The following is a 27083-nucleotide window of genomic DNA, read 5'->3' on the forward strand; positions in this document are numbered from 1 at the left end:
TAAAGCCTGCATATTTTTATATCATAGTACATTCCAAAGTAAAACAGTTGTATGCAGTAAATAAGCATTGTCACTATAAACATATTCTGATGAATTCTGTTTGCTGGTTGTGCCGCTGATACTTAAAACTGAACTAATCATAACTGCATGTCTACTGTTCTGACTGTGACCCAGATGACCTACAATCATTTGTGACTTGAGCACTGAAGGAGCTGGTAGGGAAGGGTAGGACTGAATGAGTGATGCTGACCCTCCCTCCCTGTGGAGAGAAAGGCCATATGGTCTGCTACAGTGCTGACATGCACTGAAGGACAGACATACAGCATGCAATGCAAGGACTAGAGATGTACACTTAGCACTGCAAGGTACCTTTCAGCCTTAATCTTCATCATTCATGCATGGACCTCACAAGTGTGTAGGACATTGCCTTGGGAAGTGCACACTAAAGTTGCCAGGGCATGGACTTAGGTCATATATTTAACCTTCTTTAGATTAGTCTGGAGGGAAGATATAGATAAGCAGTTCTTACCCTAGAGACAAATAAATGGGCAGAAAAACCTAGAGATATATGTGTTTATTATAATATAAAAAAAATGAAAATATAAACTAGTTCAGTTATAACGTAAGAGCCCTGAAAAGTCTTCCCAACAGATAAGCTACTCTGTAGTATAGGTTGTAATTGAAACTTGTCTGCATTTGTCAAGCTGATTCTATCCAATGATAGAGCTTATTCCAGACAATACATTAATCCCATAAATGGCTCTATGCAAGTAACTTGCTGTATGCTAATTACATTTTGTTTTCATAACCTTATACTAAGCCTTTCAGGTCCTATTAGTTGATGTCTTCCTGTTTCAGTCCTGAGCAGGTGACGTGTTTACTATGCACAAGTTAATATTGGACAATGTCTGGGTACTAACCTAATTAGTAATACAACAAACTGTCTGGTAATGCACAAGGAAAGCCACAACTGTCATTATCTTGAACAAACATAAATGTTAAGTACTTTGTAGTTCTCTTAACAGTAAGAAGTCAAAAGGTGCACTAAAATTACTGCCTCAAGAATCAAATATCGTGTATGCAGCAGGGACTATACATTGAATAACCTTAAGTTTTCCTGATGCTGTGTTGTATTTAGCCACCTCTAACTAAATTGCAAAAAAGTATTTTATTGCACATTAATCATTTTACCACTAAAAGGTTATAAAACCCTAATAAAGGCTGAGAGCTAGGTCATTTAAATCCAGAGTGATGAGCATCCAAGATATTATGATATGTAACATGAAAGTACAAGTGTTCAGAAACTGTCTTATCAATGAACTTGCTTAAAAAAGCAAGTTGGAGTTTGGGGAGTAGTTTAGTGAAGTTTTTTTTTTTTTTTAAGGACAGAAGCAATCAAGATCTCTCCTAAAGATGATAAAAAGTTTCCATCCTTAAAGAAGTTCAGATTATAAAGAAATACCAGGACCTAGTGATTGCACACAATATGATACAAGCTTGGTGGGTCCAATATCCAGTCTGCAGGACATCACAGATAAAGATGAAACAAAATTAATTATTTGATCTGTTGGGTATCAACATAAAGTAGCAGGTCCATCTAATGTCCAGGAGTTCATTCTGTTGATGACTGCCATTCTGAATTGATGTTACCATCATCAGAATGCTTAACTGATGCAACATTGTGTGATGAATACAATGTACCTGCTGCACACTGTGGAGCAGAAAAAGCCCCCTTGACAATCAAGCAGGCTGGACTGCACAACCTTCAAGTGATCTGAAAAAATATAATTGGCCAGTGTGATGCATGAGGGATTGTACATGGAAAACATGACATATTTTGTAATCTCTGGATGTATATACTCAGTAATGAATACCCAGAATAAGCTTTGCTTGGATGAGGTGTGTACGCCATCGTAGTTCTAACTTTCATCTTTCCTGCATTACTTGGGAGGGTCATGATAATATCAGTATTAATGAGATATAATAGACAGTAAGTATACATAACGTGAATATGGACTAATTTTAGGTCTGTACCACTGACTTAGAATGTGCATTTACATTGCAATTTGATCAGATTGGATCCCATAGAGGTATCAGGCCATAGTTTTTAAATATATCTTAGATCTCAGTACTTTGTGAATTTGATATTGGCTGATATAAGAGGAGGAAACCTAAGACTAGCAAGGGTGAGAGAGCTTTCAGGCCCATATACTCAGCATGAGGTTTAATGTGATTACATTGAATAGCAATGCTGAGTCCAAGGGAATGATCCTTAACATGCCTTATAGAGAAAACATTCTGAGCAAAGACAAATGGCCCCATACCAACCCTATTAGATGAGAAATTAAGAGTTATTGATGTGAAAGTCCATGCAATATTGTAGATCTTTACATGTCTTAGTGGATGATATATGATGAGAAAGCCACATTTTTAGTCTGCCCTTCCCTGCTTTTTTTTTTTTTTTACCAGCAGCATTCATTGTTTTAGTTTATGCATCCCAAGGCATATTTAAAAGTGTTAGTATACATTATTTACCTAAGTCATCTCAAACTCATTTCTAAGGCAGTTGTTACCCCTTAACACTCGCACTACACATTTATGTCTCTGAATAATCCAGACATCCTTATGAATATCAGCTGTCAAATGAAGACAATAGTTCTCATCCAACCATGTCTTCATAATGAGCATGAGGTGATCTTTTTGCACTACACTTGAAATTATTCTAGATATTTTGCATAATATGCTGATATTCGCTAACAATGCAATTGACTTAGCACCATCAGCTGTTGCTGACAATAATTAAATTCCCTAGCCACACTGTATCAAATAGGAAGAGTCCATATATCAGCAAGATTTTTTTCCCAGTGGCAGTAATTAGTAACAGTTACTAGGTTGCTCACCCTTTTAAATGGCTAAACAAAATCCAGGCCTTGACCACCTTTGCACAAAGACAGATAGCAATACCCATCCAACAGTTCTATAAGGCAGCATCAACGGAAGAAAGGCGGTCATATGTGCAGAGAGCTATCAGAAGGTCTCTGCAAAACTTATCCAGGATAGAGAAATCACTCAGATCTTAGTTGCAGGACCATAGTTGTAGGCTTACAAAACCAATATAGTTAGTAAATGTCAGAGTAGGAAGGTGAAAACAACCAAGACTTCATCAGCTTAGCTCATGCACAATGGAACAGTGAAGAGATGCAAAGAAACTAGTCATAGTTTAAATTAGAAATAGGGAGAGATACTAATAGGTACAATAACAGTTCCGCAGCATCAAAGCAGAAACAAGCCTACCATATCCTCAAGTGAATGTTACTTTTGCATGGAATATATATGTACATAGAGGTACTAACAATGTGGACTTCATAATTTGTACTGCAGGGAATTTAGCTCAATCCATGTTTCATAAAAACAAAATATAAAATGTAACTACCTAATAAATGAACACCCGACTTTAGTCTAAATTGTAGATAGCACTTTGTTGTCAAAATTCAGATCTTATATTAAAATTATGCAACAAATACTTAAGGAGGCAGGATAGTGAATCTTAATATACACAAACATATTTGATATAATTGCCTAGTAAATGAAAGTTAACTACATATTTTAACTTTGGTAACACTTCATATATATTATACGTAACTTAAGGCATAACACCTGAAGGTGTAACTAGAGTCTAGTAAGATCAAAGCTCACTAAACTGACAGCTGGTAAGTGTCTCCATATACAACACTGCTAGCTGAGGAAGACGAAATTGGGTGATTTGTTTGGTATGATCTGAACAGAAAACAAAGGTTTTCAGCCCTAACTCCAATTTACCTGTTCACAGATCTCAATTTTATCACCAAAAAAAAGCACTATGTTCAGAAGGAAAGAATAAAACAACACAATTTCAAAACGTTTCCAGCAGTGATTATTTTCAATGTTAAACACCTTTATCGACACAGTATTGCACATTATAACCTTGCTCATTCCTGACGGTGTGCTGCTGCTCATAGTAACTGCATTCTGTACAGGCAAGTCACTGAATAAAGTAAGGACTCCTTAAACAAATCATCAAATACTGACAAAACTTTTACTCAGATTCTCACTGAACTGAGTAGTAGTTATACATGCTAATACTGAGTCCTTTTTACCCCTATCCTCATTATAATAATATTGATAATATTTACATACTTTTCAACGTACTGGCTTTAGCTTCTTTTCTGATAGCTATTCTAAACCCTCTTCCAACTATCTCAAAACTTCAGTTTCTGTACCTTGCCTGTTTGAGCTCTGGTACCCTCCTATGTATCTTATGAGTATTTTTGTTTATCATACCTGCTTCCTTCCCGCCAGTCACAGTGAAGCTGTTATCCCAACCTCCAATAAAAAATGTCTGTTTTTTTTTCTTTTGTTTGCTGTAAATTTTGGGTTTACCTCCTATTTCAAATAACATGAACTTCCAATATCTTTAAACTTATTTATCATAAAAATATCCTTCCATTTTCTTATTAACTTTACAATTGTTGACCCAGGAAAATGTGAATTGAACTCGCTTCATCTTCCACAGAGCAACAATATTGGCCTGAATCCACCTTGGAAGATGTATTTAACTGTTCTAAGGTTCAACATCTCTTGATCCTTTTCTGTTGGTTACATGTAACTGGAACTGATTTCAGTCTCTCTTTTCTTAAGCACCTCCTATTCATTAGGATGAAATACATTTCCTCCCCCATACTCCATCTTGCTGTAAGCATTTCTGTTGCTTTACCATATTTCTGTTGCATCATCTTATAATGCCAACTTCATCTATAATTCACTGTCATCCTCTCCCAGGACTATCCACAACCCTAACTCTACTTTTATGGCCTGCAGATGATCTACACATTCTTATTTGATTAACCAATGTATTATAATGAGCTTTACCTGTTTATATGTCAACCATTCTGATTTGTCTGGATCATAGTCTTTATTAAACTTATATCCCATGTCAATAAGGACAAGCTAGTATTTTATTTTCTCACACCTAAATATAACACTTACAAAAATAGTAATAATTCTTGCTTTCTATTTTCTCCACTCAGCCACCTTATATTTCACCTTTCTCTCTCAATTTTTCTAAGCCCCATGAAACAGAGACTATGAATAAATTCTCATTAGACACTATATTCTTCTTCCTTGTGGCCTGAAAAATGAACCCCACTTGATCTCTGAACCACACTTTTCACTACTGTTATCATTTCTCCTCTTATCTTCCCTTTTTGTAACCTCAGATCTCTTCCCCAATTCTTATTTAGCAGATCAGATACTGTTAGGACACAAAGCTAAAAGTCTGGTATTCATTATCTTCATGACACTCTTCATCAGTTCATAGGTTCTTAGGTGTTTACTAGGATAATGACCACAGGGGCCTTTTTAAGCCTACCCATGCATCCCAAATCTCTGACAAGTTCTGGTACCCTTGATAGCTGTAAGCAGTGACTTGGGAGATGAAACATTTACAAGCAGGGGCCTTTGATGTGAACCATTTACAGGCTGTATGTGTCCATTATAGACAGAGGTGCCAAACCAGCAATGAATTTCCGGTTTCCCATCCAATTGTCCAAGTTGCACTTGAATCCAGTTAGGGAGGAACTCTGCATCACATGGATGGGGACACTGTTCCAGAGATGGGGTCGTCTCTGGGATACATACATGTCTCTCCAGGAGGTCCTATTTATATCACAGGCAAAGTTTAAGTCTTTATAATGGGTAATTCTGGTGCTGTTTGTTTTGCAGATATGCTAGGTAAAGCTGTTCCTTTCCTTTTCTGCTGTTTCATTACTAGTCATACATATTTATCACAATTAAGTCTTAGCTTCTGAATCCATTTGATTTTAAAGTTTAGAGATAAGTACCTTAGCGAGCATAAGGCTCTCGGTAATATCACTCTTTGAGTCACACTAATATGTCATGCCAGTCTACCCACCATTCCACTCCATTTTCCTAGTAAGCATTTACACACATTGTATCCTGTCATGATTCCATAACTTACTTCATCCCATCTTTTCTACTAAGCACGTTTTCTTCAATTGGCTTTTCTGTCATACATACTGTAATCTGTACTGTCTTTGCCCTTTTATATTCTAACCTTGAATTGGTCTTAAACTCCTGTTTTTGAATAGCAACCTTAAATTACCATAGGCTTTTAAAAATAAGAAAAAAATATTCCTTGCTTTAATTCCAGTTTCCAGTTTACTTCCTCAAAATATAATACAGACATTTAAATAATTACATAACAAATGCAGTATTGTCATAAGAGATAACAAGAAAGTAATCTGCTACATACAAAATACGTTCCATTGCAATTTATCACTCACCTGGACAGGTGTAAACAAAAAATCCACCTCTAATCTTAGTTTTTTCACTAGTACTGACCATCTTTTATTATTTGTTTAAACAATAAATATATTTATTGAATTATCACTTATGACATAGGCAGTCGTGCATTTATATGAATGAAAACCAACCACGTTGGCATATTTTCAGTTGCAAACATTATACATCACATATAATTTCCCATACAGTCATTGTCAGTCAAATATTACGCAGCTCATTCAGTTCTTGCCTTCCCTCAAACCTAACTCCTCCTCTAAAAAAACACTCTGCGTGTTTTGTTCCCACAATTCCTTTTTTTCATTTGCTGCTACCTTTTTGTAAAGATCCCAGTTCCAGTTCATTTATCAGTGTTACTATATTCAGTACTTCTAGTACAGTTGGTTTAGACTTTAATTTCCTTTTTCTAGTAATTGCTTTTTTTTGGCAGCCACCAGAATTAAATTCAGCGAGGCCTTACTATGTCTAGGCAATTCCAGTTGTCATCAGAGCTCAAAGCAAATAATTTCATTAGTTAAACCTGCTCACCCAGTATTTCTGACAGAGTAGTCTACAGGGAATTGTTAAAGTCTGCCAAGTCATTACACTCTCAAAAAAGTATGTTCCTAATTACCTGTTCATTCCGTATCACACTTCTAATATAGTTCTATGTTTAATCAATTATAACTAAACCTATTTTGATTGATGAGCAATACAGCAACCACTTTGCCTTTCCAGAAGTCACTTTGCCTCATCAAAAATTTGATTTGCTACCCACTATCCTCCCTCAACAACACTCTGAATCTCATTTAAAATTCAAATTTAAAACAACGAGCTCTGATGTTGTAAAGAAATTTATTGGTAAAGCTAAGAGAATAATATCCTTATTTCAAATGTCTGTCTAATTTCAAAGTATAGTGATCTGTCTGCTAAATGCATAGCTGTCCCAGTACATTTTTGCATATAGTAAGCTTACTGGAAAACAGTATATCCAAACTTTGGAAAGTAAGAACTCCAACCCCTGTCTGGATACTGGTCAGCAAGAAAAGTATTTCTAACTAGCAGCAAATAACACTGAACATGTCTCTAGACAGGGTGTTAGAAAACTTCATGTATAAACAATTCATAAATTGTTCACAATAGTATTGAATAATATTAAACTCCTAACATGGGCACAGAGATGCACAAGGTGTTAGCACTGAACTTGCCTTTTTCTTTAACTGCAACTAAAATACCTCACTGTAAAATGGTTGCTGTCCTGCCCTTTTATCACCTGGAAACATTTGACATTGTCACTCATTCAGATCTACTCATATTGCTTATAAATAAACATGTTGACTCATGTAAACTTATATAGTGACAGGATCGCTTGGCTTATGACTTGTGTTGCTAAACATGACTGCATCGGTGCCACTCTAAAAGCTGTCCAAATGCGAGTACCTCACGGAATATTGTAGGATCAAATAATGTTCTCTGTACACTAGGGCCATACTGTGGATATTCTCTTTCCATTAAATATTCTCATGATACTGCATGATGCTTCAAAGAACACCCCAAGGAGGCTTTATGAAACTTGAATTCATGTAAAAAAACTGTGGACTTCCACTGGCTCCCCAAATGCTTAAAGTCATATAATTTGGCCTTAAGTTTGTTCCTTTTGATGAAGATAACCTACTTGGAATTCATATATGTCACAATTCATACCTTAGGTTGGCAAGCAGTGTCAATAATGTCATAATACACTATAATTTTGTAATGAAACAGCAACTATAATAATGTACAAAATGGCAGCATTGTGAGCACAATGCTGAAAGCTTCACTCATCTTGAACAAACTATTCCCAGTCAAAATCATGCAATACATTATGGGATGCAGTACTTTGTTATGCATTCATTTGTGAAATGTCAGTGCTGGCATACATGATTTACTATTGGAATCTTGATGGCGACAATCTTGAAGCTTATAATCCTGAGACCATAATATTGAAAGTCCAAAATGCTGAAGACCACAATATTTAACTCATATAGGGCCCATGTTAGAACTTGTTCCTGAGTCCACATTCCTGTTGAACCCATATTAGCACTCTTTACTAGGTCCACACCACCACTGGACCCAGTTTAGTATTTATTTCTGGGTTCCCAATGGTAGGAGGTATTAAGGACTTTTGAACATTATGGTCTTCAATGTTATGACCTTTTGACATTATGGTTTCAGGACTATGAGTTTCCAGATTGTGGGTTTTAAGATTCTGATAGTAAACTGTTATACATAGTCACAACAATTACAGGCACATAGTAGCTATACATTTCTTATCATTGCATCTCTTGCCCAAGGTGAGAGAGAAGCCTCTCTCCAAAATTACATACAGTTTTTTGGACAGCCAGTTCATTCTGGCATGTAACTAACTGCTCAAGTGCTCCAAACATTTACACATATTATATTGATTATTATTTATAAAATAACTGAGGTAGACATTACTTTTAGCAGAAACACGTTTTATTTTAGGAAAAAAATTGAAAGCAATCATTTATCCCTACATATTACTGAGTTATAGTCAAAATATCTTGACAAGCGTTAACTTGTCTTCCACTGTGTGTCATATGAATGGAAGTTGAACTTGTGGAATGAAAACAGTTTACACAAGCAATTCCAATGAACACCACTTTCTCCGGAGTAATTTTGCAGAACAGTCTAGACAGGATAAGATAGTCACACTAAGAATGACAGCATACAGATTTTCATCAGTTGTTTTGGATTCAAAAATTCCATCTTTGTCTCAGATACTGGGTAGTGCTAACACATTTGAGGAAACGTGAACACTCTAACTCGCTAAGGACCTGCTTATCTTTTTTTTAAACATGGGACTTACTCTCAAAAACTTGTCATTGAAATTTTGGCTTAACTAACGAGTTGGCTTGACTGACTAATAAATCAAATATTACACCCTGGCAGTCCTTCCTCCCCCAGTCCATGCCCCAATAAGACACCTGAAGAAACTGCCTCCATCTTCAACACCTATTTCATTGATTTTATATCCGAGCTACTTAATCCTAACCCCAATCCCTCCACCTATAATAATATTTCAAACCACTCAGAACCAGCTCCTACTATAAACTCCTCAAATAAATTTTCCCTCAAAGCTGTAGGTACCAGCTACATCAAATCTGTACTCTCCAAACTGAAACCATGCTAGCATCAGCTGACAAAAATCACCTCCGTTTTCCTTCAGCTAGCAGCTGACTCTCTTGATCTCCCAGTCTCTATCCTAATTAACTGCTCCATCTCTGAGTCTAAAGTTCCTTCCATCTGGAAACAATTCTACACCTTACCTATACACAAAGGCGGTAACTCCTCTGAAATCACCAATTTCATACCTATTGCCATCCTATCACCTCGCTCTGAAATTCTTGAAAAATGTATACATAAACAAGTCATGCACTATTTACTCCAAGAAAATCTGCTCACACCAATCCAACATGGATTTCGACATAAACATAGCACTACAACAGCCCTGTTATCATTCCTTAACACCATTTCCTTAGCTAGAGATGACAACAAACTTATCTCCTGACTATTTCTAGACCTCTCAAAAGCTTTTGATACCGTCTCTCTCCCTCTTTTTCTGCACAAACTGACCATTGCATGATTTGCCAGTCACCTCTCTGACCGACTTCAAGCAGTGAAATGGTACTCTGCACTCTCCCTATCCTCTCCCAGTTAAAATGGGTGTTCCTCAAGGTTCTATCCTTGGTCCGTTACTTTTCAACATCTTTACTAATCTCTACTCTTCTTGTCCGCAGTCATCTCTGGTACAATACGAAGACAACTCTACTGTCATCACTATTGCTGACATTCCCTCTTAACTCATCTCTGCTACACAGGCTACCTTCAACTCAGTAGAAAACTGGCTTTCCGAAAACCAGCTTATCCTTAACTCCCCCAAAAAACTAAACTATTACTTTTTCTTCATAAAACCCTTAACCAAATTAAATCCACCTACTCAATACTGTCACTTAATAACACTCCGATTGAGGTGGAATCTGGTACAAAACTCTTAGGCATCACTTTCAATGACCAACTTAAGTTTGACTTACATGTCAATAACTGTATCAGGAAAACTCATCAGTAACTAGGACTCCTTTGCCATAACAAAAAGCTTCTCACGAGTGAAGCTAGGTTAACTCTCTCTCTCTCACATGCTTACCTCATACCCAGTCTATTGTACAGGTCTCAAATTCACACTAGTCTCAACTCTGCACTCCTAGCAAAACAAGAATCCACTTACAACAAGATCGCTAGATTTGCTGCCCATCAAACCTATAAGTCCCATCACTGAATCTCACTAAAACACCTAAACTGGCTTAAATTAGCTCACCAGCTTCTTCTCTCTTAGCTCCAGATCATTCACTCTATCCTTTACCAACCTTCCTACTGTCCTACTCTTACATCTCTTGTCTCCCACTATTAACCTGCTATACCTCTCCTTTACCATCCTTCCTACTGTCCTACTCTTTATCTCTCATCTCCCACTATTCACCTGCTAGACCTCTCCTTTACCAACCTTCCTACTGTCCTACTCTTACATCTCTCATCTCCCACTATTCACCTGATAGACCTCTCTGGAGCTCCAATCTACAAATCCAAGACTAAATTTCAGTGCACCCTCTATAGCTATAATCCCACCAATGCCTGGAACAGCCTCCCACTAGAAATTAAGACCCTTAAGCAACTAAAACAATCTAAGGCAGCCACCAAAGAATGTCAATGGACTTGCCACTGTATTTGCCCTCCATTACCATTCTTCCAACCCTAACAACTACCCACTCCCCCCACCTATTCATTATCTGAACTCTCTCATGTCTTACTATTCTCTATAAGCACATTACTTAAATACTGTTCTGAATGATGCATGTTCGCTATCTCTGCTGACAAGATTATAATTTGTTTTATGTCTGTTGCCAAAACTATAATTTTTGAAATGTTGATATTTCATGTCCTATCATTTATATGTTATTGTATAAATTATGTAATTTTTTTGCTGCTGATTGTTTCTTGTAAATGATAATTTGTATAACTTGTGGAGCTTTTCTCCTCGGGCCTCTGCTGATAAAGGGCTACTCAGCTCAGTTGGACAAACCTGGTCAACAAATGTAAAATAAATAAATAAACTGAAACTGCTTGAAAATGCCTCTGACTTCTAACTAAAGCACTATATGACTTTGTTTAATCAGTTTTTCACACTACAGTATCAACTGTGTCCAACTTTCTCTCTCCATCTAACTTTAGGTGCATTGGTTGACCTGGTTGAAAGATAGATAGCAGTTGGTTGGAATATTGTCTGTCGCAGAGTCTCTTATAAGAAGCCTGAACTCTTTAGTAATTTTGTTTTAGAGACTCATACAGAATAGTTTTATGCACAAGTTTGAATTCTAACAACAGCATGTTAGTCCTTATTTGTCTTTCAACCATTAGCTGTGCTTGACTTACTCCTGTGGCAATTTGTACAGTAGCTCAATATGACATGAGAGTTTTGTGATAATCAGGCAGTCTCACAATATTTTTAGCTATTTGAAATTCGCATCTCAGTGGTTCCATTTTAGGATCTTGAGGACTTGACATAGTATGTATAAATCATAGCTGTCAGCAAATTGTTGGAAGTCAGTTGATACAATCTGCATACCATCATCTGTAAATAGTTTCACTGTTATTGTGAACATAGTGTGAAAATTAGAATACGTAACAGTTTAGGAATTCACTATTAAAGTAACAAGAATTAATACAGTCTGAAAACACTTCAGAAGAACTGACATGAGAATAAATGTTGGACGGTTGGAAACAAATGATGAGGATTAATAATCAGAATGTTGCCTTTAAATATAGTTGCAGAGTGTAATATTTTCTCTGAAGATACATTTTTGCTTAGTAATACCCAAAGTTAATCAGTTAATGGAGTGTCAATTTCCTGACTGCTAGCAGGCTATGTAACAATTGCCCAGAGCTGAAAATCAAAGAAATTGTTAAGTGTGAGAACAAAATTAGCAAGTAAAGCAGCATTTTGTCTTACTTGTCCAGATAAAATAATTTTCTTACATTTAATCTGCTTAGTTGGAGCACTGTATGCTGTGCTTAAATTATCATTGCTCATAGGTTCATTGCCCTTGTGAGTCATTATAAGCCTAGCCAATTTTCCCTTGGGAGACTCAAACGCTGCATCTTGTGTTTGGAAGGCAGACACCTTAAACATTAGGCCAGCCTCCCAACACCTTAATTAAACAGCCTCTGCAAGGCTCAAACCCAGGACCCTACACACCATAGACAAAGTGATTTACCACTAAGCCATGCCAGATATGTCATCATCAACCCCATTTTCTCATTTTCTACATGGGGTTGGGGTGTTGCATCAACTGTTGCCATCTATCTTTTGACTCTGTGCCACTCTCCCACCTTCTTTTGACAGTCATGCCTCACCATTACAGGTCTTCTGTCACACATTAATCTTTTATAATAACTTAAAATTTCACATTCATAGATTGCATTGGTATATCGCTACAGTACTATTTTCAGTTTACTCATGTTAGTTTTTTTGTAAGGTTTCCATATTTTATTCCATACTTAGAGCGTCTTCTGTGTGGCGACATGCGTGAACGGGCATTCCTTCGTTGAAGATTGTGCATTAGGCCCGGCAAGCCAGCACGTAAAACTCTACTGCCAATAATTAGAGGACCGGAGTTCCGCTGTGGCGACCCCTAACCGGGAAAAGCCGAAAGACACAAACAAACAAACTTAGTTTGGGTCTGATGTAACTTACAAATAATTTAATATTTTCTGATTTCCTAGACTTTATAAATCTTTTTATACAGCATATAGTTTTATAGCTATCATCAAATAATTGGTTAATATAACCAGAAAACTCAAAGCTGGATCTACTCATACAACAAAGTCCTTAAATGAATCTACAGTTTCAATCACTGTGTTCTGTATTAAATATTCAGTCTTGAGGCTATGTCTCCCAAATCACTTATGCTTGTTTTTTATGTATTTGTTATCATAATATTCGCTTTTGTCCAAATGGTCAGTTTAGTCAAATTCATTGCAGACATGCCCTTTCTGTAACAGATTTAAACAGTTTTCCCATTTTCATATCATCTGCATTCAGGCTATAGAACACTTCAAATTAAAAAGATAGATTTGTCAGATACAACCTAAATAAGCATGGACCTAGGACAGAGGAATGTAGGATACGCTGTCGGTAACCTAAAATTATTCCTGTTGAATTGCAGTATGATACTTGCCATGTCCTATCTGAAAACTCTGCCGCTATCCATCTTATCAAAATTGCATTAATACCTAGTTTCCCTAATGGATTGATCAGTGTTTTGTTATGATCCTATCTAAGGCTGAAGTTACGTAAGTCTGTACAGATGACATCACAGCACACATTTTCATTGATAGCTGTTATTATATTGTTATAGAACATCATGTTATAGATAGCTATAGATCTATTTTCAATATATGCATCCTGATATTGATTTTCAAGTGCCATCCTTTCCCTTTCTGAAAATAATTTATTAAAAATAACATTCTCCATTAGTTTATTAGTTTTCCCCAAGAAAATAAACTAATGAGTCTGTATGACTCTTTGTTCATCCTATTCCCCTCTCCCTTAAAGATGGATGTAACAAGTGCATGTCTCCAGTTTTCAGAAATCTCCCCATACTTAAATGACCTAGTGAATACCAGATGTAATAGTACTTAAAGTTCAGATTGAAATGTTTTCAGGTCATTATTATTAATTCTTTGTCCCCCTGTGTTTTTGGGGCAGTTTGCATAGCTCTTTTCCTGTGTAATATAATTTAATTTTAGTATCTGAAGTCACATAGGTGTTATTAGTACAATTTATCATTCCATTTGTGGATTCCCTTATTTTTTACAAAATATTTTGTAAGTATATCTATTATTTGCTGTGATTTATAATAATGTTATAATCACACAGTTTATCAGTTTGTATGCCTTTACTCCTACACAAAAATGGTTCCCTGCTATGCTCAAAATATTCCTGATTATATATATATATATATATATATATATATATATATATATATATATATATATATATATATATATATATATATATATATATTTTTAGAATCTGTTGTCTTGCAGCTATTGAACAATGCACTAGTGTGATACTTGTAACACATCTGACAGGACTTCTTTATCCAAACTGCATCCCTGCCTAAATGATTATTATTTACAACTCTGGTCACATTTAGGGGCACTGAAGAACACATTCTAGGCTTTCACTGAAGCATTTTAAAAACCTGTGTTTTTTCTTATTTGCAATCAGGCCACCAAAGGAGCTAAAGTGTTAGGCTGATGTATTTTTTTATTTACTTTTATTTTTTTAACTGAGATAGTTTCACTAGACCTGTGAATTACTTTTATGGGAAACCTGAATCAGAGAAAACTTGCCAGGGTACTGAGGAAATTCTCCTTTCATCAATGAATTCTTATGTTGTTCTGTTGTGAAGGCTGCTGAGAGGTAGAGATGACTCTCATGGAAGATAGTAGTGTGCCAGGTGTAACTGAAGAAATAACAGTGTTTACCAATGGGGCTGAAGAGTATTTGTTTTGATAAGCAGAAGCGTATCAGTGCCCTGTGAATGGCTCACAAAATAGCACCCCACTCCCCCAGCTCTTCAAGTGAAGAGTAATAAAGTAAAAAAAAGGACTTAAGCAAATCCCGCAGAATGCTTCCATGCTTCCTGCAAACAGACCCGAGCAATGCACACGAAGAGCAAAAAAAAAAAAATGGCCATTTCTTCTTCTGCTACCTTCTGCCACAGCCATTCAGGTTCTGTTTCTGTGCCCCGCCCCCTGCCCTACTTCCTCATATTTTGGTAAAAAAAATCATTCTTTCAAACTGTAGCAAAATGCTTGCTACAAATGTAGCAAATATTTGCTACAGTTTATATCTGTGCTCAGGTTTTAGTTTTTAAAAAAAATATTTTCAAACTGCAGCAAACTGCTTTTTATAAATGTAGGAAATGGTTGCTACAGTTTATACCGCTCATAGAGTACTACAGAGTTTGAATTTTCATTTTAAATAAAACTTTTCTCTTGAAACTGTAGCAAACAGTTGCTACAGTTTATATCTTTCACAGAGTAACCTTGTGCTTAGGTTCTAGTTCAGGTATTTTTTTTGTATTTACTACAGCACTCAAGTGTGACTGCAAATGCAATAATGAGTTTTAAAATAGTGATTAGGATGATGGATGACCAACTGTGCCCTCTAACACTTTACACACAGGACAGTTGCCTCTTTCTCCCCACCCTAGCTATGCTACTAGTAGTAAGGAATAATGGGGTCTCACTGAAAGACTGTGATTACTGATGATATGTCATCCATAGGACTGGGGAGATACTTTGCAATGAATGTTGACAATAAGTTGAATTAGGCAGCTGCTGTTGAGCATAGCCATGAGGAGTATCTTCATGGTGAAGAACTATTAAATTCTGTGAGGGATTTAGAAGAAACAATAGAAATGCCAGATAAATTACAACCTGAGTCAGAACGTACTGTCTGAGCTGAGGAAAGCCAAATAAACAGACTTCTTGTTTCTCAAGTTATAGAAATTGCAGAGAAGCTGAAGAAATCATATATAGCACCAGTAAATGTATTTTTTTTAATCATTAATGGAGTGCCAGCAACTATTAGATATTGGGGCAGCCAAAATCTTGTTATTTTTGTGGTGAATCTGATTAGTCATACACTGGCTTCTGGGACTCTTGTACCTGCTGCTAGCAGTGCCAGTGGGGGTGACACCTTTATTATCCATTGTCAGCTAGCGGACTTTGTGGGGGAGATGATAACAGGAGGTCAGATACCCAAATGAAAAACCTCTTCTGGTGACTCATTGAGTAATGCCCCTGCCCAGTATTGTCTCTACCAACTGAGACAGGGCCAGTGGTGATGGTACCCAGGTGTGGTGACTACTCTCCCACTGGATCACAGCTGTCAGGGACAACAGCTATGGAACCCTATCCTATCCCCCTTCCTGGTGTTTTCCTTTCTTTTGTGTCAATGTCCACTGCTGTTGATTGTCCACTCTTCCTCTCCTCATTTTCTCTCTGTGTCTCTCTAGCTCTTTCATGACTGTGTTCCCCCTTCTTTATTGTGTTACTGCTCATCCTGTCTGCCTTCTTTATCATCCACTTCCACCTACCCTAAAACTCTTACCTTCCTTTTCCTTCCACAATCTACCTTCTCTTTATGTGCAAAAATGGGGACCTGTCTCACAAAAACAAATTTACCCCACAATCCCCACCTCCATTCTGCTCCTTCCTGTGTTGCTAACTTTACTTTACATTCTACCATCTGCTTGCTTCCCCTTTAAAATGTTTTCCTATACTCCTATTTTGGCATTTTAGTCTGGTCAAACAATATATTATCATACCTCACTCATGCTCAGTAAGACTTCCAAGAAGCTCATCTTTTGCAATTGTACATTAAATAGTGGGTTGTGACTAGCACTGTTAATGTCCATGTATAACTACGAAGTGCTGGCACTGCTTGCTGTAATAGGCAGGCTGCTATATTTCACACCTTCAGCTATTATGTACAGCCATTGTCATGCACTACTTATATTGGCCTTGGCTGCCACCAGCTGCAAATATGAGCTGTGCATCATTGTCAGCTAGTTGGCAGAGACAAAATCAAGTCTAACAGCAAACTTCTAAGTCCTTCCATGTGCAGACTGTTGCACTGCCAGTAATGCCTCTGGATAATGATAATTAGACCACAAAGGGAGGATCCTAATGAGCTTTTATTGAACGTCTTATTCTTTTATTCTGACATTGTATGACACATATTCCATGCGTATTTCCTTGAAGACATATCTGAGCGGTAATGTTACTCGGCTTATAAATGAAGTGCCTTAGACAATAAAAGTGAACAAAGCTGTAGGTTTAACTCTAACAGGGGCTCTATGCTTTTTTCTCTTTCATTCTACAAGTATGTGACAATTACTGTTATTTCCCTGAAAACTATTTTCTGACTGCTGCCAAAGTTCAGCCTGTAAATGAAGTGCCTTCTACAATCTAAATGATGAAGGTTGTGGGTTCAACTCCCAAAGGATTGAATGCTTTTAACTCTTATTTTCCCATTCTGCAAGTGTGTGACAAATAACTATTCTGTGTTACTCTGAAGGCTTTTATATGACTGTTGCTGTGCTCAGCCTGTAAATTAAATGCTTTGGACTATGCAAGTGAGGAAGACTGTGGTTCCAACTCCCATAGGGGTTGTATCCGTTTATCGCTTTCATTTTGCAAGTGTATGATACACAACTACTGTGTTTTTCCCTGAATACCCTTTGTCTAACTGTTATTGTAGTTCACCCTATAAATAAAATGCCTTAAACAATGCAAGTGATGAAGGCTGCGGTTCAACTCCCTTTGTGGTTACAGCAAAACACATCATTGTTATAGTAGGGTGATTATTTTCTGACATTGGCATTATAGTACAGGTAAAGTGGTCAGACTCTGATGATTTTGCACTGCATTTGTCACTTTATTTGTACTTTTCTTTCACCCAGCCATGTATGTGTTATTTTACTTTTTTCTCCTCAATTATTTGATATGTATGCATCTCTGTTTGCGTCATCACCTCCCCATGCAGTTGCTATCTGTGTTATATATTTGTTTGTGGGGCCCTACTACCTACTGCTTTTCTCTTAATTCTCTTGCTGCTTTCCATTAGTTATCCTCTGTGCAGGGGCACATGCAAACACAAACGCACACATCTGCACTTATGTCCCTGATGGACAGAGATAGTCAGTTATCCATATCAAAGCCAAGAATCACCCCCTATAGAAATGCCTAAAACATAAATTTGTAGATCACATTTTCATTGCACAGCTAGGCTTATAAATGCCCTAGTGACTGGTAGCCTTGTACACACATATGAATCTATGAACCTATATATCACTGGGTCACAAATCAACACAAAAACCTCTTTACGTTATAAGACTGCCACATTACTTCTTTCTCTTGCTGTAACTGTGCATGTGAGATCGTACAACCATCACCCATACTTACCTGCGGTTGCACCATACTCCTTCTTGCTGTTTCTGCAGTCCATCTTATGTCCAGAGACATGATATTTAATGAGTTGTTTATTGTGCACACTTGTCTGGTTCATTGATTGTTAATGAGCTTTGTGACTTGTAGTGCATGAGCAGTAAACAGCGAAGGGTTAGCAGCAATTGCAGCCACAGTGTTTTTTTGTTTTTTTTGCCAGTACCCCTCTCCTTCAAGTCCCCCTCACATCCCAATGTACCCATCCACTCTCCATCTGAGGGCTCAACATAGGCATTTTTCTTCACTCAGCAGAAGCACGGGCCATGCATCAGGAGTACTGCTATTATCCACAGGGCCTGGTATGTTTTGGTAGCCCTACAACCCTTCACCTACATGACTAGCATGCATGCTACAGCTGGCTGGGCTTGGGGAACAACAGCATGCAATCATTTTTTGTAGTAGTAGTCATCTAAATGAAGAAGCACGGCAAATAGAAAGGGTAGTAATTTTACCAATTTCTTTTGTGTATTTTTATAGATTTAAGACTGAATGCAAAAAATGAGTGTGGATTAAAGAAGTTGCTTTATCTAAACAGAAAAATCTATGGTGGGAAAATTTGCATTTGAAAAACAATAAATGCAAATATATGTGAAAACCATTTGGTATGTACCTCTCCAAACTGGTATGTACCTCTCCAAACACCTGCACTAACTGGAAAGGCCACAGAAATAACTCACAGAAAGAATCCATGGCCTTCAACACCTGTTCTATTTGGCCAGACTCAAATCACTAACACTCTACTTGGTATTGTACAGATTGCTCAGATGTGATCTGTGTCTCACCTACAAGGTAATCTCAGACCCTGCTCTACTAGAGATGCTCCATATCTTTAAGTCTAACTCCTCATGCATTACCCCTTTGAAAGGCCTAAATCTAATATGTGACATTAACAAAACCTGCTAAAGAGACAGGTTTGTCTCCTAGAGGCTGCCCCATCTCTGGAACAGACTTCCCATACACATCAAAGTACTTTGCGGACTCTCTTCAAGTGCAACCTTGATGAGTGGATGGAAAACCACAAATTTGTCCCAGGGGTTCCACCCGTGTCCCTCTGACAAGGGCAGCAGGTGCTGATTGAGGTTTTGTTTTTGAGGATAAACTCTTGGCTAGGCTTGTAAGGGCCCTGGGGCCATTAGCCTAGTAATCTCCTGTGATAATAGGAATTGATTGTACCAAAATTGGATGATATCTTAGGTAAAACAGAAGAACTAGTAATTTTATGGAAATCTTTTAAGATTAATTATAGAGAGAAGGCATGTATCTGCCATTCAATTACTCTGGGATGTTATAATTAGGAGGGGTCTATATAAGAAGAGCAAAGCGACTTTAGAGCGAATGCTGTTTTGTCAACATATAAAACCAGAAGACTAAAAAGAGCAAAGTTATGGAACATCGATTTTTTTCCCAGGGAAAAAAAATTGTTGTTCCAAAAAAAAAAAAAAATTATAAAGACAAAATAAAGTGGGAGCCTTACCCCCCACACCCCCCTACTTAAATATACCAACTCCGAGATCGCACCACAGTGGAGAAAACAGCAAAGTCTCGAGAATGGCCCAGCAATTTTTTTTCCCTGGGGAAAAAAATCGCTGTTCCGTAACTTTGGGCTTTACGTGTCGACAAAAGAGCATTCGCTCTTAAGTCACTTTGATCTTCTAATATAGACCCATTTAGGAGATGTCTATATGCTTCCTTTCCAAAACAATCGCATTTTATTTGCATATGGGATACTACATTAAATCCAATAAATTGTCCTAGTGACATCCAAGTATACTCAGACACTGAAGTCAAATTAGATTATATTGAAGAATTACGCAAACTGGATCCAAGTAAAGCACAGGGTGGAGATGGAATTAGTAATAATGACTTGAGACCACTTTGGTATGAACTTACAATACTATTATATCTGTTATTCACTGGGTCAATAAATATAGGGAGAGTCCTCATGACTGGACACATACACTTATAGGTTCATGGGTTCATAGGTAACTACTACACTACCGGACCTTGCAAGCCATTTTAAGTCTAGCCAATTTTCCTTTTTTGTCCTTGAAATTACCTATTTGGTTATAGATTATATATTGCCCCTCATTATTGCCCCTAATGAGGATAAATGGGATCATACCATAGATAATTTGAGGGAACCCATGCATGGGATAATGCTTTCTTGAGCTGGATCTGTCTATTAGTAATATATGGGGCACTCTTGGGTAAATGTTCTGTTTAAGCCTGTTAAACTTGTTAAACCTGTGGTTAAGGGAAAGGGAAATGGGACAAACCCAGAGTCATACAGAACCATAAGTTTACTTTCATGTTGTGGAAAAATAATGGAGAAGGTTATATTGGATAACTTATTGCCAGAACTGGAAACGTTGGGACTTGAAACCATATATCAGCATGCATATGTTGAATAAAGAGCTCTTACCAACTGTAACATGATGTTCTATAACAATTAGTAACACATATGAATGGAAAATTGTGCTGTGATGTAATTTATATAGATTCAACTTCAGCATATGATAGGCTCATACACAAAACACTAATTAATAAATTTGAAAAACTAGGTATTGATGTATTCTTGATAAGATGGATGGCTTACAAAATGGACATGGCAAGTATCACACAACTGGACAGGTGAAATTTGAAGTTACAGTAAAGATGTCCCATAAGGCTCTATCATAGGCCCATACTTGAATAGATTGCATTTTTCAAATCCTTTTATCTGAGGTGTTCTACAGTCTGTATGCAGATTACTTGAAAATGGGTAAACTAATTGCATGTGTTACATATAAGGCATATCTGCAAAAGAACTTGACTAAAATTACCATTTGAGCACAGGAGAATAGTATACTAACAAATACATCAAAAACTAAGCATATGAGAGTTGTGAGACATAAACTGAAAGGTGAATAATTAATATAGCACACACTGATTAAACCTGTAGATTCATTTAAAGACCTGGATATACTGCTAGATCCAGCTGTGAGGTTTGTGTTTTTAATTACATCAACCAATTGGTTAATGATAGTTATAGAACTGTAGGTTGCATAAAAAGATTTATAAAGTCTTGGAAATCAGAAACGATGAAGGCATTGTTAGTTATATTAGACCCAAACTTGAGTATGGATTAACAATATGGAAACCTTATAAGAGAACAGGCATGAGTAAACTGGAAAGAGTACTGCAGAAATATACCAAGGGCATCAGTGGATGTGAAAACTTAAGGTATTCTGAAAGCCTAAACTAACTAAACTTGTACAGTGTCTCATACAGATATGGGTATATAGGGCATTTAGAGACTACTACCTATGGGAATGTTTGGGTTTATCAAAAAGTAATAGAGAATCATCAGACATCCTATGTAGAAAATATATAGGAATGAGAATTGTACTAATTGTTTCTCTGAGAGAGTAGCCGATGCATGGAATACACCACCAAATTATTACATTAAAGCAAGCACTAATTTAGATGTTTTTTAAACACAACCTGGATACTTATTATGGGAACAAGTGTTTTGGTAAATTGGCAGGCTATAAGGGCATTAATTCCCATACTTGAAATATGTGTATGTATGTATGTATGTATGTAGTAAAGAGGGGAATTTTGTAAAACAATAAAGATAGAGGGGGATTAGAACTAACAAGCCTGATTTTTTTTTGTCATCATAAATTTATTCTGGGTACTGTGGAAATTTAAATTTGATCAGACTTCTTTATTAAGATGTTATAAAAAGTTGTAAAAGTATTTGCAAATCTAGAAGAAATCAAGAAAGAAAAGCATTTATTGAAGAAAGTGACATAGGAGAATATATTAAGAAACTATTTTCATGGAAAGTAAGTTTGGATGAGATAATTTGAAAATTATGGTATAAGATGGTTATCGATGACTATTATTGTATTAATTTGTGGTAGAATGCAAACAATTTATAAAATTGAGAAAAATATATGAACATGTATATGAACTGGCATATTTTATATAGACACTTTTAATAACTAAGATGCCAGTTAAAGTTTATCTTGACAAATAAAATTCACCCACAAATTGACATGGAAAGCTAACCTTTTAATAAGAAATGAATGTAGTATAACCAGTTTTCTTGCATCTTCCCCTTCTCTTAGTATATGTGTATCTAGATATTTTCCCTAACCATACAATAATGGTGGAATTTCTATCTTTACTCTCTATATAGACTATCCCCATTCCACTATCCCTTATGAGACCAAATGAACATAAGAATTCTCATACTCTACTTGACGATGTAGTGACTTCTGGTGTATATATATATATATATATATATATATATATATATATATATGTATGTATAATTTTCTCGGAACAAGATTGTTGTCTGGTTTCCTTAGATATGTATTTGTATTGTTTATTTGTGTTTTTGAGTTATTGTATTATTATTTGGAAACATTTATAAATTTTATATAGTTTTATAAAACTATAGAAGAAAGGACATTATATAGTGTCTGGAGTAAAAGAAACAATGGTGAATATTTTTCTTAAATGTAAAAGAGTAAGCAGTTACCAGAATAAAGTGAGTAAATAATTTAGTACTTTATATTTCAGTGATGTTAAGAATTATATCATTTTACATGGTTGATATAAAAATGCATTACAACACAATGTAGATTCTGTAGCTAAGATTTTCATCATATGTTATAGCAGATATGGAGAGGGATACAGCCTTTGTCATGGCCATAGACTGATAAAGCCTAGAATACAGCCCAGGCAACCCAAATATGCCTAGTGGTTCAGGTGCCTGAAAAAGCAACAAGGGAAGGTAGGACATGCCATCCACTAGGGGAGAGACGGTGGATCCTGCTTGACTTTCAACCCTACCCTGATGAAAAGGCCTTATTTGGAGAGTGGATGGCCATCATAACACAATGTCAGAAAGAGATGGTTGTGACTGCCCTGGTTACTGATGGTAACTCCCATCAGTACATGTAGGAGAGACTGGGTATGTAGAAAAGGGGACATAGATGGCACTCCTGGTGATGCATGTGCTCATGATACCACCAGGGGTAGGATTAGACTGTAAGAAAGCAGAAAAACTCTCATTGCCAGGATACTATCAGGAACATCAAGCACCCTCATGGCACCCTCATGGCTGATTGGATTATGGCCAACCTCATACGGTATATGACCAGGGAAGCTTAGTGTTCAACAGGCATGGGGGCAAAAACAATATTAAAAGTGATGGATGATGAATGTATAAAATATGTCAATTACATTACTTATTTTATTATTTTATCTATAAATATGAAAAGCTGTTTTTAATTAGTATTATATGTATGTCAGCATCTGTCTTGCTGACACTATCTGGGTGACAAACCAGATAGTCAACAGGTGTATTAGACTGACAATCTCCTCCCTTGGGGAATATCTCCTTACCTTGGGAATGAGTGATTTCAGAGTTAGTGTATATAATTATCAGGGGATACTGGGGAGAGCTGCCTTCCATATGAGGAGGTGCAAGAGAGGCTTATCCCCATTAAAAATTATGTTTTCACAATTTTTTTTTTATTTTTGAGTTTTGTTGCATGTGTCAAGATATTCCCTATCCTTGCATAGTGACCTGTCGATGTTTGCACTATAAACCTTTTGTTGTCAATGATTTGGGTATTTCAATTTAAGTGAGTATACCTATACACACACACACACACACACACACACACACACACACACACACACACACACACACACACACACACACACACACACACACACACACACACACACATACAAACATATATATCTATATATGTATCTGAGTATATGACAGACTTTCAGTTTGTCATACTGCTAAAAGAATTCACATCACAGAGATTCAAATACACATAAAATCAAATTGCACAAATTGGATAAAAACAAAATCTTTTTTTAAACAGAATCTCCGTAGCTTTTTTAAAGCTGTCTCGCACCCATTTAACATAGCGAGACAGCTTTAAAAAAAGCAACGGAGAATCTCTGTTGCTTTTTTTAAAGCTGTCTCGCTATGTTAAACTTGTTTAACATAGCGAGACAGTGTGAAGCAATGGAGATCTTGCATTCTCCGTTGCTGTAAAAAAAGAGTTATAGTAATGAAAAAAGTCCGGGCGACCGGACCTTTTTCCATTACTATAACTCTGATTTACAATGTGCATGCTGACCAATCAGCGTGCATGTTTTTGAATATTAATGGGGGGGGGGGGTCATTGTATAATTGATCTTTTAATGCAAATGCAAATTGTACAGCTAACATGATATCCACTATCTGCTCAAAGAGAAATATTTTTAAATTCTTCAGGTTTTAGTACTTTTGTATGCTATTGCAACTTTGTATATTGTTGCAGCAGCTGCCCATTTCAGATAAATATACATTTTCATTTAGGTATAGTGCTGCTCTTTCCAGTCTATACAGGGGATGCATTCTTAAATACTAGTATTTCTCTTCCTCATTCTCAACTTCTTGGTCGTTGTATGACAAACAAATTTTAGGTTGGGATTTTTATTTTTGTTAATTTATTTAAGGTAAGTAGACTTGAATAATGGTCGTGTTTCAACTATAACTGATAACAGTATATTACATTACCAGAAATATTCTGATATAACAGCCTAGAATCATACTGGCAATAGATAAGACATAATAGCAAGGGTTTGGCAAAAATAAAAGGCAATAGAAATGAAAAGCAGTATTTTATGCCTGACAGAATGCAAATGGTTCACAGTATTATGCTTTCAAAGACTTTGAAGTATACTGTTGAAACAACTGCATGCAGATTTGGTTGAGTAAAAGAGCTAAAGGTTAGCTTTGAAAGTATAGCATGTGTCTACTTTTCTTATGGAACCTGGCAATGCATTCCATAATGACAGAACTGTGAAATCATTGAATTTTTGTTTGATAAGTTTTATTCATTCTTTTTTGCCCTTTGCCTGCCAACCATCCAACATCTGTCAGCTAGACTAAAGCACATATATTCCTCTATAAAGGAGAATCCACAGAGCCAGGGAGGAAAGAGTTGTTCAGAGGAGTTGCCATTTAGATAGCCATGAGGTTTGCTTGTAATATTGCTGGCATTTCAGCTGCATGTACTTTTCAGTGTCCTAACCCCCCCACCCCTGAAAGGGAATAACAGTTACCTGAACTCTTGCAGGGTTCTGAAACATTCTCCTTAGTGGGTCACAACAAGATGGCTCTGTGGTTAAGGCGTTGGACTTAAGAGAGGGACAGATTTGTGTCCCAGAGACTCCCACATCTGTGGAATAGCCTCTCTCTCCACATCAAGCAGAGTACCTCATTATCCCTTTTTAAGCTCAACCTGGATAACTGGATGGGAAACAGAAAATACACCCCCTGGGTTTCCATCTGTGTCCCTGGTGGATGGGGGCTTTGGGTGCTGACTTGTCTAAACATGGGCTAAACTCTTGGCTAGGCTTATAAGGGCTTTAGGGCCAATAGCCTAGTGACTTCCTATGATTCCTATAATCCTATGATCTTTGTGGAAGTCCACACTTCTATACACTCATTAGTGAGGCCTACCACCAGACAGTGGCCAGGTGGGCTAAAGGCCTGTCCTCAAGATGCCTCTACAATTCTGCCTCTCCTGTGGTGGATGGTGGCAGTATGTGTCCTTCTCTTCCTCAGCCTCAACCCATGCTGGGCATGCCCACCTTCCACTCCTAGCTCTGTCATTGGCCAAGCCACTAATGAAACTAAGATCACCTGGTCTGTAATCAGGACTTTAATCCTCCATGCAACTGGAACTGTCAGTCCTGATTTGATATTGTAGTTTTGTTAAGCCTTCTGTGTGGAAACTGTATTTATTTTCTTTCTGCACAGTTCTCCAGTGTGACCTAAAGTTTGATTACTGGCTTGGGCATCAGTCTTGTCTACTTTTCTGCTTTTCTCCACCCCTATCTGTACTGACTGTCTACCCATCTCCACTTCCTCGTCTTCACCTGGCTATCTTACCCTCTTTACCACTTTACCCAACCTCTTCCAATCAACTTCTCCCCATTTATACAAATCTATCCTAATATCTTCCCCTTCATGGTTACAATTAAACTAAAGCACATGACTTTATTATTACTGTAAATTTCCAAAAGGACACTCTCCAAAATGATATATTGTGTTTTACTTTGCTTTTTCCCATTGTTCTCTCTGTGACATATTTTTGGTATATCTCTATGCCTTACAAAATTGTTTATTATTTATGAAATGTATAATTTTCTGCTGTTTTTTATATGTCTTTGAATTTTTTGTTTTTATTTTCTGTGTTAAATGGAGCTTTTTTCCCTGGACATCCACCGGAAATGGGATTTTGTGGTCCAGTTAGACTTGCCCCAGTACAGTAAGCAAATGGCAATAAATAAATAAACAAATAAATAAGTAAATAATAGTTCAGTGTTATAAAATTTCTTATTTTAAATTTAAAATCTTGCTACTGTTGATTTCCTGCACATTTATAACACGGGGAAACCTTTGGTTATTAACATCTTGCTGTAATTTATTTTTTATTTTTTTAACATTTGTTTACCGGGAAAGTCTGACTGAGAGCGGCACCATTTTCAGCAGAGGCCTGGGGAGAAACACTCCAGATGCACGTCTTTGGAATGTGGGA

At 36.8% G+C, this 27083-nt stretch overlaps 1 protein-coding gene across 1 annotated transcript in view; it reads left to right on the forward strand.

Annotated features, from left to right (window-relative positions):
• The window catches only part of PLCXD3 (phosphatidylinositol specific phospholipase C X domain containing 3), a 967154-nt gene that overhangs the window by 813656 nt on the left and 126415 nt on the right, over positions 1-27083 (forward strand). The gene's annotated exons all lie outside the window — the stretch shown is intronic.

This window comes from Protopterus annectens, chromosome 1.part0, assembly GCF_019279795.1.
Source record: "Protopterus annectens isolate FY-2018-M chromosome 1.part0, PAN1.0, whole genome shotgun sequence".
Taxonomy (NCBI): Eukaryota; Metazoa; Chordata; order Ceratodontiformes; family Protopteridae; genus Protopterus; species Protopterus annectens.